The sequence below is a fragment of the Bubalus kerabau genome, chromosome 2 (genome assembly GCF_029407905.1).
Source record: "Bubalus kerabau isolate K-KA32 ecotype Philippines breed swamp buffalo chromosome 2, PCC_UOA_SB_1v2, whole genome shotgun sequence".
Classification (NCBI taxonomy): Eukaryota; Metazoa; Chordata; class Mammalia; order Artiodactyla; family Bovidae; genus Bubalus; species Bubalus kerabau.
The window spans coordinates 170,325,827-170,338,019 of record NC_073625.1 but is presented as its reverse complement, the minus strand read 5'-3'; positions in this window follow the sequence as shown (position 1 = coordinate 170,338,019).

Sequence of the window (12,193 nt, the reverse complement as noted above, 5' to 3'; positions counted from 1 at the left end):
TGCTTTTGAACTGTGCTGCTGCTGCTGCTAAGTCGTCAGTCCTGTCCGACTCTGCGACCCCATAGACGGCAGCCCACCAGGCTCCCCTGTCCCTGGGATTCTCCAGGCAAGAACACTGGAGTGGGTTGCCATTTCCTTCTCCAATGCGTAAAAGTGAAAAGTGAAAGTGAAGTCGCTCAGTTGTGTCTGACTCTTAGCGACCCAGTGGACTGCAGCCTACCAGGCTCCTCCGTCCATGGGATTTTCCAGGCAAGAGTACTGGAGTGGATTGCCATTGCCTTCTCCGTTGAACTCTGCTATGTGTGCTTAATTGTGTCTGACTCTTGCGACCATATATACTGTAGCCTGCCAGGCGCGTCTGTCCATGGGATTCTCCAGGCAAGATTACTGGAGTGGTTGCCATTTCCTTCTCCATGCAATCTTCCTGACCCAGGAATTGAACCCGGGTCTCCTGCTTGTAGGCAGACTCTTTACTGACTGAGCTACAAGGGAAGCCCTTCAAACGGAGATGCTGGAGAAGAGTCTTGAGAGTCCCTTGGTCAGCAAGGAGATCAAACCAGTCAATCCTAAAGGAAATCAGTCCTGAATACTTACAATACTTACTGGAAGGACTGATGCTTAAGGTGAAGCTCCAGTACTTTGGCCACCTGAGCCAACTCTTTGGAAAAGACCCTGATGCTGGAAAAGATTAGGGCAGGAAGAGAAGGGGGCAACACGGGATGAATGAGATGGTCGGATGGCATTATCAACTCAATGGACATGAGTTTGAGCAAACTCTGGGAGATAGTGAAGGACAGGGAAGCCTAGTGTGCTGTAGTCCATGGGGTCACAGAGTCAGACATGACTGAGAGATTGAACACCACCAACAGATAAGATAAAAGCTTCTAACAAAAACTCTTTGATTATTTTGTGAGAGGGTGATGTAGAAGTAAATTTCTCAAATAAAAATAAATGAATATTTTAAGGACTTTATCAACTTGATGCCAAATTGACAACTAAAAGGGTTGCATTTTTTTTTTTTCTTTAGAGAGACTTTTTTTTAGAGGAGTTTTGGGTTTACAACAAAAATAAGCAGAAAGTTCCATTTACTCCTCCCCATACACAGTTCACCTGGAATCTCCCACCAAAGTGGTACATTTGTTACACTCAATGAACCAACATTGACACATAATTATCACCCAAAGTCCAGTTTTCATCAGGGTTCCCTCAAGGCATTCAATTTTCTATGAGTTTTGGCAAATATGTAATATTATGGAACTACCATTATAATATCATACAGAAAAATTTCACTGTGCTAAAAATTCATCCAGTGTGCTTCGTCTAGTCACCTCTCCCTCCCTGAAAGATTCTGGCAACCGCTGATCTTTTTACTATCTCTGTAGTTTTGACTTTTCCTGAATGTCACAGAGTTAGAAATAGATTTTCCTTCAAGTGCGTCAGAACTTTACAAGCAAGCTTGTTACCATGCATACTTGTCGATTGTTAAGTGTTAGCATTAAAAACACTGGCCAATATAAACACCATAAAAATTTACTTTCCTGTTTAGTTTCAACCTCACTCTTGCTGTTTGTTTTTGGCCAGACTTGATGGCATTATTTTTACCACAATCTACCAGTTAATTTGTAGTAAAAATCCATATTTTTAAAATCAAGATCTATATAACTTCCCATGACCTTACCCTATTCAATTTTCTGCTCTTATATTAACTCTTTTTCTGTTTCCCTAATCTCTGGTATTATTTATTCCCTTCCTCATCATTTATTTAAGCCATAAATACTCAGTGAACTCACGCTATGTGTTAGGCATTTTTCTAGATGTTACATAGAGGAAAGCAACAAAGTTTCTACACCATAGGCTTAAATTCTGTTTCTCAACTAGCCAAGCACTGTGACAGCTTATACAATGCTGTCTCACATAGTAGATGATTCAACAAAAGCAAAATTAAAAATTGAATTGAAGAACAAAAAAAAAAAAAAAAGAAAACAGCTGAGAAAAAATAAATAAATAAATGTCTCCCAGCAAAAAAAAAAAAAAATTGTCAATAGGCAATGATAGTTTGAAATGCTTTAAAATTCCATAAAGAAGGAAGGAAAAGTAGTGTTGGTAAAATTACAAAGAAGAAAATATTCCTGTAAATAATTAATAATAACTAATCTTTTAAAATAATTTCTGAAAGATGGAGGAAAGAGAGGGAAATGTGGATAAATAATACATGACAGCTTATCCATTTTGTTGAATTTTATAATGCTTTAATTCTTGTATATTCCTTCTTGTATTTGAACCTTAGATAACTGAAGTGCTTTCCTTGAGAGAGATTTTTAAAAACCAGAGCATCATGCTAAATAGCTGCACATGATTGCATATTTGGGGACTGTTTAATTTGACATCTTTTTAGTGTGATTGTGTTGAAGCTTTAACTGGTTTTTGCTACTTTGTCTTCCATTTTTTTCTTTTCGTGCTGAGAATGCAGATTAATCCAGCTCTATCTAGACTGATTAGAGTGGTTGAATAAGTTAGCCATAGCAGACTTTGTGAAATAAATCTAGTAATGCAATTCTCAATGGACTGTAAAAATCTTTGATTAGTTAATTGTCAAGACACTGATTGATATTAAATTATCCCATTTGTCTTCTGATTATTATTCTGTAATATGTAAAATTATAAGGTGTGAGAAGGATTTCTGTTAAATACTAAATTTCCAACATGAAAGATCTTTGCAATCACAAACTCAAGCTTTACTCCTCAAATTTTAAGTTCATCCTTGACATTTTTCCTTATAATCCTTTACTTTATGGACACCTGTACATTTTGATATTAAAGTGGATTTTTTGCTTTTTGGGTCATTAATTTCACTAATAATATGTCATCATTTAGTCACTGAGTTCACCTGAGTAGGTTACCAGTTGTTAATCCATACCAGGAGGTGAGACAGCCAGTTTGCCCTGCACTAATGCATAGAGATGGATAGTTTTGCTCACCTTATTTGTCAATTCATCTGTACCTACCCTCACAACATGAAAGAAAAAAAAACAGTTAATTCACCAACAAGAAGTGCTTAGTTGTTAAATTAATATCACATATTCTCTAATATGGTCTTCTCACTGATAAAATAGGAACTGTATGTATCTCATGGTAGTTGTCAGGATATAATGAGCTATTTGGGATTTAGGATGAGTTCAGTACCTATTACCTTAACATTATAAATTTTTACAGGTTAGTTCCCGGTGGTGTTTATCAAGATGGACTTTATCAAAGGTGTGAGACATAGTGGGATGTTGCAATAAAATTGAAATGTAAAGCTTCTAATGGATTGCCAACATAAAGGTCCTTAGTCTCAATACTATTTTTACCCCTGGGTTTAAATTTCAAGATAGAATGACATCCTTTAAAAACAGAGGCATTAGTGAAGCCTTTTCTTTTCTATTTACTGCATGCACTAGCTAAAAGAATAACACTTATTTTTCCTATATGGTGGCCTATCAAAATGAATTTTTATTGTACCAATCATTCTGTTAAAATAATGCTTCCAGGATTTTCTTGTTTTAAACTTATTATTTTTTTAATCAAAGCTTTTTAATTAAAAAAAAAATATTTACTTGTGTTTGGCCATGCAAACTGTATGTGTGATCTTAATTCCCCAACCTGGAATTGAACCCATGCCCCCTGCATTGGAAGCAGAGAGCCTTGACCACTGGACCAAAAGGGATGACCCTAAACTTATTTCATAAGGAAAAAAACCCAATCTGCTCAAGGCCTTTTCCTCCAGATTAACCATTGGTTAGCTGCTTCTAGAAGGACCTCTACATTCAGTACCTCTTAATGCTTTTGAAATGATTCACAATTCAATATTGTAGCTGCCTCTAATCGCTACACTTCTCTGTACTTGGCTTAAATATTAAGTTCTCTCAGACAGTTCATTCAAGAAAGACAGCATGTTATGTAAAGGAAAAAAGTAATAATGACATAATCCATGCTGCCCAGGAAAGTCCAATTGACAATTAAAGGACATGTTGAAATAGGCTTTGTCAGAAATTATGTATCTGTTCTCTATTTATTCCTACAGTGTTGTTACACAGTTCATTGCTCAAATTTAGTGGAAGGCTAAATGATAACTTAAACAAATGTTATTTTAAACAGCTTTAACATTCTTCTGAATAAGTCAAAAACAAAATAAATGGGTAATAATTTTTTAATGCTTCTTGGATCAAGAGGTATTTCAATAGGTTCAAAGAGCAGTCTAGAATAATTTGAGAGTGTTGTTAATCTTCGGGACTAAAGATCCTAATGGAATTACACCTAAAGCCCTTCCACCAAAAAAAAAAAAAAGAAAGAAAGAAATGAGTAGGAATTAAAGTAAGGAGTTTGTTTAAAATACATATATTTTAAATAACATATCTAAGCTACATTTATTCCCACTTTCCCACAAATATCTAAATTAACATTGTTTATATAAGTAGACCACATCTAAGTAAGAGTTTTGAGGAGAGAAAATTTTAAGTTGAATTTAATCAAATGGTAGTTCAGGAGAGGCATATATCAATGGATCTAATCTCTTAGGATATTGTGGTGTCTTTACAAAATGAGAATATCATAATGATAACATGGTTAAAAAATTAACTAAATGGGTTTTATATTATATGCTGCTGCTGCTGCTAAGTCACATCAGTTGTGTCCGACTCTGCACGACCCCATAGACAGTAGGCCACCAGGCTCCCATCCCTGGGATTCTCCAGGCAAGAATACTGGAGTGGGTTGCCATTTCCTTCTCCAGTGCATGAAAATGAAAAGTGAAAGTGAAGTTGCTCAGTCGTGTCTGACTCTTCGTGACCCCATGGACTGCAGCCTACCAGGCCCCTCTGTCCAAGGGTTTTCCCAGGCAAGAATACCAGAGTGGTTGCCATTGCCTTCTCCGGTATTTATATGACTCATGGACTAAAAGAATTTTTAAAACTTTACTCCCATAGTGAAAAAGTGAAAGTGTTAGTCACTCAGTTGTGTCCAGCACTTTGCATCCCCATGGACTGTAGCCTGCCAGGCACCTCTGTCCATGGAATTCTCTAGGCAAGAATACTGGAGTGGGTAGCTATTCCATTATCCAGGGGATCTTCTGGATCCAAGGATCAAACTGGTGTCTCCTGCATTGAAGGTGGATTCTTCACCATCTGATGAAAAATTGTCTTTTCTTTCTAATCTTGGAACAATGAATTTCCAATCACAATACGTTATCATTTTATAGAAATCACAGATTTATAAACATAAATCATTTTCCAAGTAATACTTATTTTAACACTTAGAAAAACTATAAAAAAATGATGAAAATGTGATATTATGTAAAATTATATGGTTTTCTCCATTAAAAGAACAGATAATACTCATATGATATTAAATATGAGAATGTATAAATAGAAGATAACTTGACAATTTATGGACTTAGTAGTTGCCAACAATTTTTGCCCCTAAGGTATTAAAAATATATATGGCTTTCTATATCTATATACCCAAGTTTATAACTATAAGATGTCAAAAAAAATCTAGTTTGGGATTTATAATTGAATGCTAAGCAGTGTTCCTATAACTCTATTATAGGCCTTTAGAAAGGCAGGGGTGGGGGGGTCAGTGTTTGCTGGATAAGCCAATCAAGCACTGTAAGAGTAGGAAGATGGCTTAGAAATTATTCTGTTAACTCCAGTCTCCTTGGAACACAGAAGAAAGCTAAAACTCAGAGAGAAAGTGACTTGCCAAGTTACAAAGCTGGTACGAGAAGGCAAGCCCATGCCTTTTCAGTTCAGTGTTTTATCTAGGAAGGCATTCTGGCGTGTGAGTATGTTCATGCTTTCTTTTGGGCACTGTCCTACTCATTGCATGTATTATGTATCTGTGCCCTTTGCTCACCCAGCAGAATTCCTAAATATTCTGTACATTGCCAAATGTCCTTTGAGAGATATGTTGACTTTGATTGAAAGCCTTTTTAATACGTGAGTCCATTGAATCACAGGAACTTAAAATTTGTAGTAAAAATTTAAGGCAATGTAAGAAACACTTCAACAACTGGGAATTTATTATTATGGTGATGATTATGTAATTTTTCTGCCTATATTGTAGCAAAATGCTTTATGAAAATTCCAAATGGAACTTTTTCACCAACCTATAGATAGGATGGAGAAGGAAATGGCAACACACTCCAGTGTTCTTGCCTGGAGAATCCCAGGGACGGGGAGCCTGGTGGGCTGCCGTCTATGGGGTCGGTCGCACAGAGTTGGACACGACTGAAGCGACTTAGCAGCAGCAGCATAGATAGGATGTGGCAAATAGATTAAATATAGTTTCACTGTAGGAGATTTTAATATATGATTACAATCTGTCAGTTTCTTTTGCTGTTGTCTTCAAGTACTTTTTTCTCCATGTGTTGGTATACTCTAACAGCAAAATTGTTTGGCTTGATTACTGCCCAGTTATGTTCTTCCAACAATTCATCATACACCTGTTCATAGGTTAATAATAAATAGCTCCTGAAGCAAATTAAATATAGGTCTATTAATACAAGGTGGCAAGAAAGACTGCATTTCAGAAGAATTCAAGGATATCTGAAGAAACAATGGAAGGCACATTTATTATAGCATTAGTGAAAAGGGTAGAATTCAGGTTAAATTTATTGGTAGTAGCATATATTAGGCCTGAATATATATTTTCTCAGAGACTTTCAAACTACAGATTCTCTCTCAAATTAAAATAGGAGTAAATTTTCAAGGATAAAGTCAGATTCAAAGTAAACATAAATGAATTTTGATCAAGGTTTACAAACATAAAACTTAAATGTTTACACTGGCAGTTTACATGCGTAAAATAAACAGACTAGATTGGGTGGGGATCTTCAGCTGGAGAATACCTGCCTTCTCAATTCCAGCTGTCAGGAGAGTAATCTCAGCATGACCACACTAGACCTTGTGATTTTTCAAATAAATTTCAAACTGGCATTTTACCTTTTTTACAAAAGGCATCAGTTTTTCTCATGTTCCCAATTAAAATATTTTAAAGAGACAGTGTAGCTTAAAAAAAAAAAAAAAGCCTACTAATCAAATTCTTCCTCTTCCTTAACAGACAATGCAGAATAAAAGTCTGATCCTATTTTGAATATGCTTTTGTTGTTCAGCCGCTCAGCCATGTCTGACTGTTGGTGATCCTATGGACTGCAGCACACCGGGTTTCCCTGTACTTCACTGTCTTCCGGAATTTGCTCAAACTCAAGGTCCATTGAGTCGGTGATGCCATACAACCATCTCATTATCCTCTGTTGTCCCCTTCTTCTCCTGCCTTCGATCTTTTCCAGCTCAGGGTCTTTACTAGTAAGTCAGTTCTTCCCATCAGGTGGCCAAAGTATTGGCATTTCAGCTTCAGCATCAGTCCTTCCAATGAATATCCAGGACTGATTTCCTTTAGGATTGACTGGTGAATCTCCTTGCAGTCCAAGGGACTCTGAAGAGTCTTCTCCAACACCACAGTTCAAAAGCATCAATTCTTTGGTGCTCAGCTTTCTTTATAGTCCAACTCTCACATCCATAGGACTATTGAAAAAAACATAGATGTGACTAGATGGATGTTGTCGGCATGTAATGCCTCTGCTTTTTAATATGGTGTCTAGGTTGGTCATAGCTTTTCTTCCAAGGAGCAAATGTATTTTAATTTCATGGCTGCAGTCACCATCTGCAGTGATTTTGGAGCCCAGGAAAATAAAGTCTGTCACTGTTTCTGTTGTTTCCCCCATCTATTTGCCATGAAGTGATGGGACTGAATGCCATGATCTTCATGTTTTGAATGCTGAGTTTTAAGCCAGCTTTTTCACTCTCCTCTTTCACCTTCATCAAGAGGCCCTTTAATTCCTCTTTGCTTTCTGCTGTAAGGGTGGTGTCATTTGTATATATGAGATTATTGATCTTTCTCCTGGCAATCTTGATTCTAGCTTGTGCTTTGTTTAGCCCTGTATGTCACATGATTTTGAATCTAGGCACAGCCATTAGGCTTTGTTTGAAATGTTCTTGATTATGGCTATTTCATGGGCATACATTTCCAATGTTGTTTTGTCATGATTATTGAGTGAATATGGGAGATGGCTTCTTATAATATTTTTACTCATCCATTATTGTGACATCTAAAGAAAACTATAACTTACCATATAAAAATTGCATGCATGCTAATCTGCTTCAGTTTTGTCTGACTCTTTGCAACCTCATAGACTGTCGATTGGTAGGCTCATGTGCCCGTGGGATTCTCCAGGCATCAATACTGGAATGGGTTGTCATGTCCTCCTCCAGAGGATCTTATTGACACAAGGATCGGACTCAGGTCCCCTGAAGTGCAGGTGGATTCTTTACTGTCTGAGCCCCTAGAGATTTATGTATCCATCAGTTCATTTCAGTTCAGTTCAGTTGCTCAGTCGTGTCCGACTCCTTGCCACCCCATGAATTGCAGCACGCCAGGCCTCCCTGTCCATTACCAACTCCCAGAGTTCACCCAAACTCATGTGTGTTGAGTTGGTGATGTCCAGCCATCTCATCCTCTGTCCTCCCCTTCTTCTCCTGCCCCCAATCCCTCCCAGCATCAGGGTCTTTTCCAATGAGTCAACTCTTTGCATGAGGTGGCCAAAGTATTGTATCCATCAGATCAGATCAGATCAAATCAGTTGCTCAGTCGTGTCCGACTCTGTGACCCCATGAATTGCAGCACACCAGGCCTCCCTGTCCATCACCAACTGCCAGAGTTCACTCAGACTCACGTCCATCGAGTCAGTGATGCCATCCAGCCATCTCATCCTCTGTCGTCCCCTTCTCCTCTTGCCTCCAATCCCTCCCAGCATCAGAGTCTTTTCCAATGAGTCAACTCTTCTCATGAGGTGGCCAAAGTACTGGAGTTTCAGCTTTAGCATCATTTCTTCCAAAGAAACCCCAGGGCCAATCTCCCCTAGAATGGACTGGTTGGATCTCCTTGCAGTCCAAGGGACTCTCAAGAGTCTTCTTCAACACCACATTTCAAAAGCATCAATTCTTCGGCGCTCAGCCTTCTTCACAGTCCAACTCTCACATCCATACATGACCACAGGAAAAACCATAGCCTTGACTAGACGAACCTTTGTTGGCAAAGTAATGTCTCAGCTTTTGAATATGCTATCTAGGTTAATTAAGTGCAATTCTTTCATTCTGAAAATTTTTTTGTTTGCTCAGTTTGCCGACTCCTCCATTGGTTTTTTGTTAACTCACTAATCTATAGCTATACATTTCTGAATATCTCAAATTCCAGATACATTTTTTCCATTTAAAATACTCCATACTGGACTTGAGTACAAAATTTTTAGTACTTTATATGGTATTTCATACTTTACAAAGCATGTTTAAATGTTATGTCATTTTAATCCTTTTATGTGATTTATCAGGTAAGTATCATTATCATCACTTTATTTAATAACACAGAAACTCTCAGAAAGTGGGAACACATTCCTAGATATCACACAACAATTTAGTTGTAGAAGCAGAAGTTCTTCAAATCAATCTTACATTCTTTCCAGCAAACCTGAGAGACTCAAATGTGTTCTAAAATCTCTTTGATGTTTGTTATGTGTAGACACATTAAAATAATACTAAAAAACTTTATCTTCAGATGTATAAAAGAACTCAGATGTTTTAAAATTTAAACTAAAGAAAAAATAGCCTAAGTGCTAAAATTTGATCATATTTTAGTAGCAAACCTTTACCTTTGGGGTTTATTTGTACAATTTTAACAGATTTTTGTAGATCAAAACTTGCATATAAAAAGTATATCGTGTCACATCTAAGAATATATTATTTCTTGGAAATTAGAACTATGAACTGATACTGTTGGTTTACATGAGATTTCAAAGCTTATTTTGAAATCTTTATTCTTTGTTCTTACTTTGAAGGAATTTTAGATGTTTGCTTCTGTATCTCTAAAGTAAATTTCCACTTTAAACTTGTTTTCCAAGAAGCAATAATGTCCATAATTATTTTAGTGAAAAGGTTGCAAGGGAATTTTTCTATATTAAGCCTTATCAAGGAACTACACTTATTAGAAATACTATTATGAAAATCTGTTATACTTCAAAGTAGTTAAAAAAATACTGTAGATTTATTAATCCTTCAATTGAGATGACAACAGGAGAAAAAACAGTTCTCATACATACTTTAGGTTTTATAATTTGTTAAAACATTCATTTATTTATGGTAGGATAACCTACTAAAAATCTACACATATAAATGAGAAATATATCAGAAAATGCCAAAGGTAATTATCCCAAAGTAAACTCTATAATGGGCTTCCCAGCTGGCACCGGTGGTAAAGAACCCGCTTGCCAATGCAAGAGACAAAAGAAACATGGGTTCAATCCCTGGATTGGGAAGATCCCCTGGAGGAGGGCATGGCTACAAACTCTAGTATTCTTGCTTGAAGAATGCCATGGACAGAGGAGCCTGGTGGGCTCTAGTTCAAAGGGTCACAAAGAGTCAGACAGGACTAAAGCAACTTAGCACACACAAACTCTATAATGAATTATTCCAAGAATAGAGATTGTCCAATTCTCAGAGTTTTTCTATGTGAAACATTTAAAATCCATCTTGCTTTTGCTAAATATGCTTAAAAGCTATGCTAAGAGCCTCAAATATTATGTTTAAGAGAATAGCAAAGGATACTAATAAGTAATTATAATTAGCTGTTTGTAATGGAAAATAACTATTTATTGTTGAAATGAATGAGTAGGAAGCATCAGATTATTCATACAGAATGGTATAACTGATTCCTGACAGTAAATTACTGCTTAAATTATAGTTTCACTGTCTTCAAAATCATGATAACTACACAGATGTAATTTGGGAAATAAAGTAAATGCTTTTTTTTTTTTTAGATGAACTTGTTTCTCTACAATTAGATATTATTAAGAAGGAAGGATTTTATAAAAGTTACTAAAGATTATCTGAAGTAAAACTAACCATATTTCTTATTCCTTACCAATCTCTGTGTTCCAAAAAATGACAAATAGTGAATGCCAAGTAGATTATCGGTTGAGATCTTTTTAATAAAAATAGTGACAGTGTGATTTTCTTTACCCTCAAGACTCCCCCAAATAATTTTATGTAAACTAAACTTTCTGAAGGTACATAGATATAGGCATGCACATAAAGTCAATTACTGTAGTTTGAATGAATGTTCAAATATATCACTTTTGCAACTGAAGGAAAACAATATAACTAAAGCATTCCAGATTCAGAACCGAGATCCAAGATAACAGAATTGTTATTGCTGGAAAGAACACTGAAGTTCAACTAGTCCCAGGTCAACTAGTTTAAATTGAGGAAATTAAGTCCTTATAAATGTTCTCTTTAAAATTACACTTGAGCTTTGAATTGCCAAATTCAATGACCTGGTCTATCTTTCCTCTGTTTGATCTTTTACTTGAATCTGACCTTTGATGTTCTCACTTTTGGCTTGTGCCGTTCTCACATTTGGTTTTTGTGCTGATTGCTTTCTCTTAGCTCCCTTTCTTAGTCTGTCTTCCCTTGTCCTGACAGTACTTCATATGCTGGTCTGCCCCCAAGTTCTACTTTATGTGCTGTTGCTTTTACATCTATAAAATGTACTTGTTAATGACAGCTATTTAATTTCTTCAGTTATAACTGATACTTACTTTCCTAGCCTAAGATCTGTATCTTGAACATCAAATCCACATTTCCATTTTTTTATCTATGGATTTTGCTTTTTTTATGATCGTGTCATTTTGGAAAACTTGACAGTTTATTAACCTTGACTGGAATTCATTCTCTATTTTCACTCTAATTCAATATGCCCTTAGGAGTCAGTTGCATTCTGAATAGATATAATTCATTTAGCCCCCATCTTTGTGGCACTCTTCATTTTTCGAAGGTCAGCTCTTTCTACTTCATTTTCCAAACTCCAATTCCTAGCTCATTGAATTATTTTCCATTCCCCAAATTTTTTTATTTTGTTTTTTTAATGTGTTTAACCCTTCAAAAACTATGGCTTTGTCCTGGAATTCTCACTTTTTTCTCTACCAAGTATAATCTCCCTTCTAATGAGTTACACAAGGGATACAAAGGAGAGAACCGAAGTATTCTTTCTTAGAGAGATACAGGTTACCTATCTGAGGAATTACTTGACTTCTCATATTTCCAAA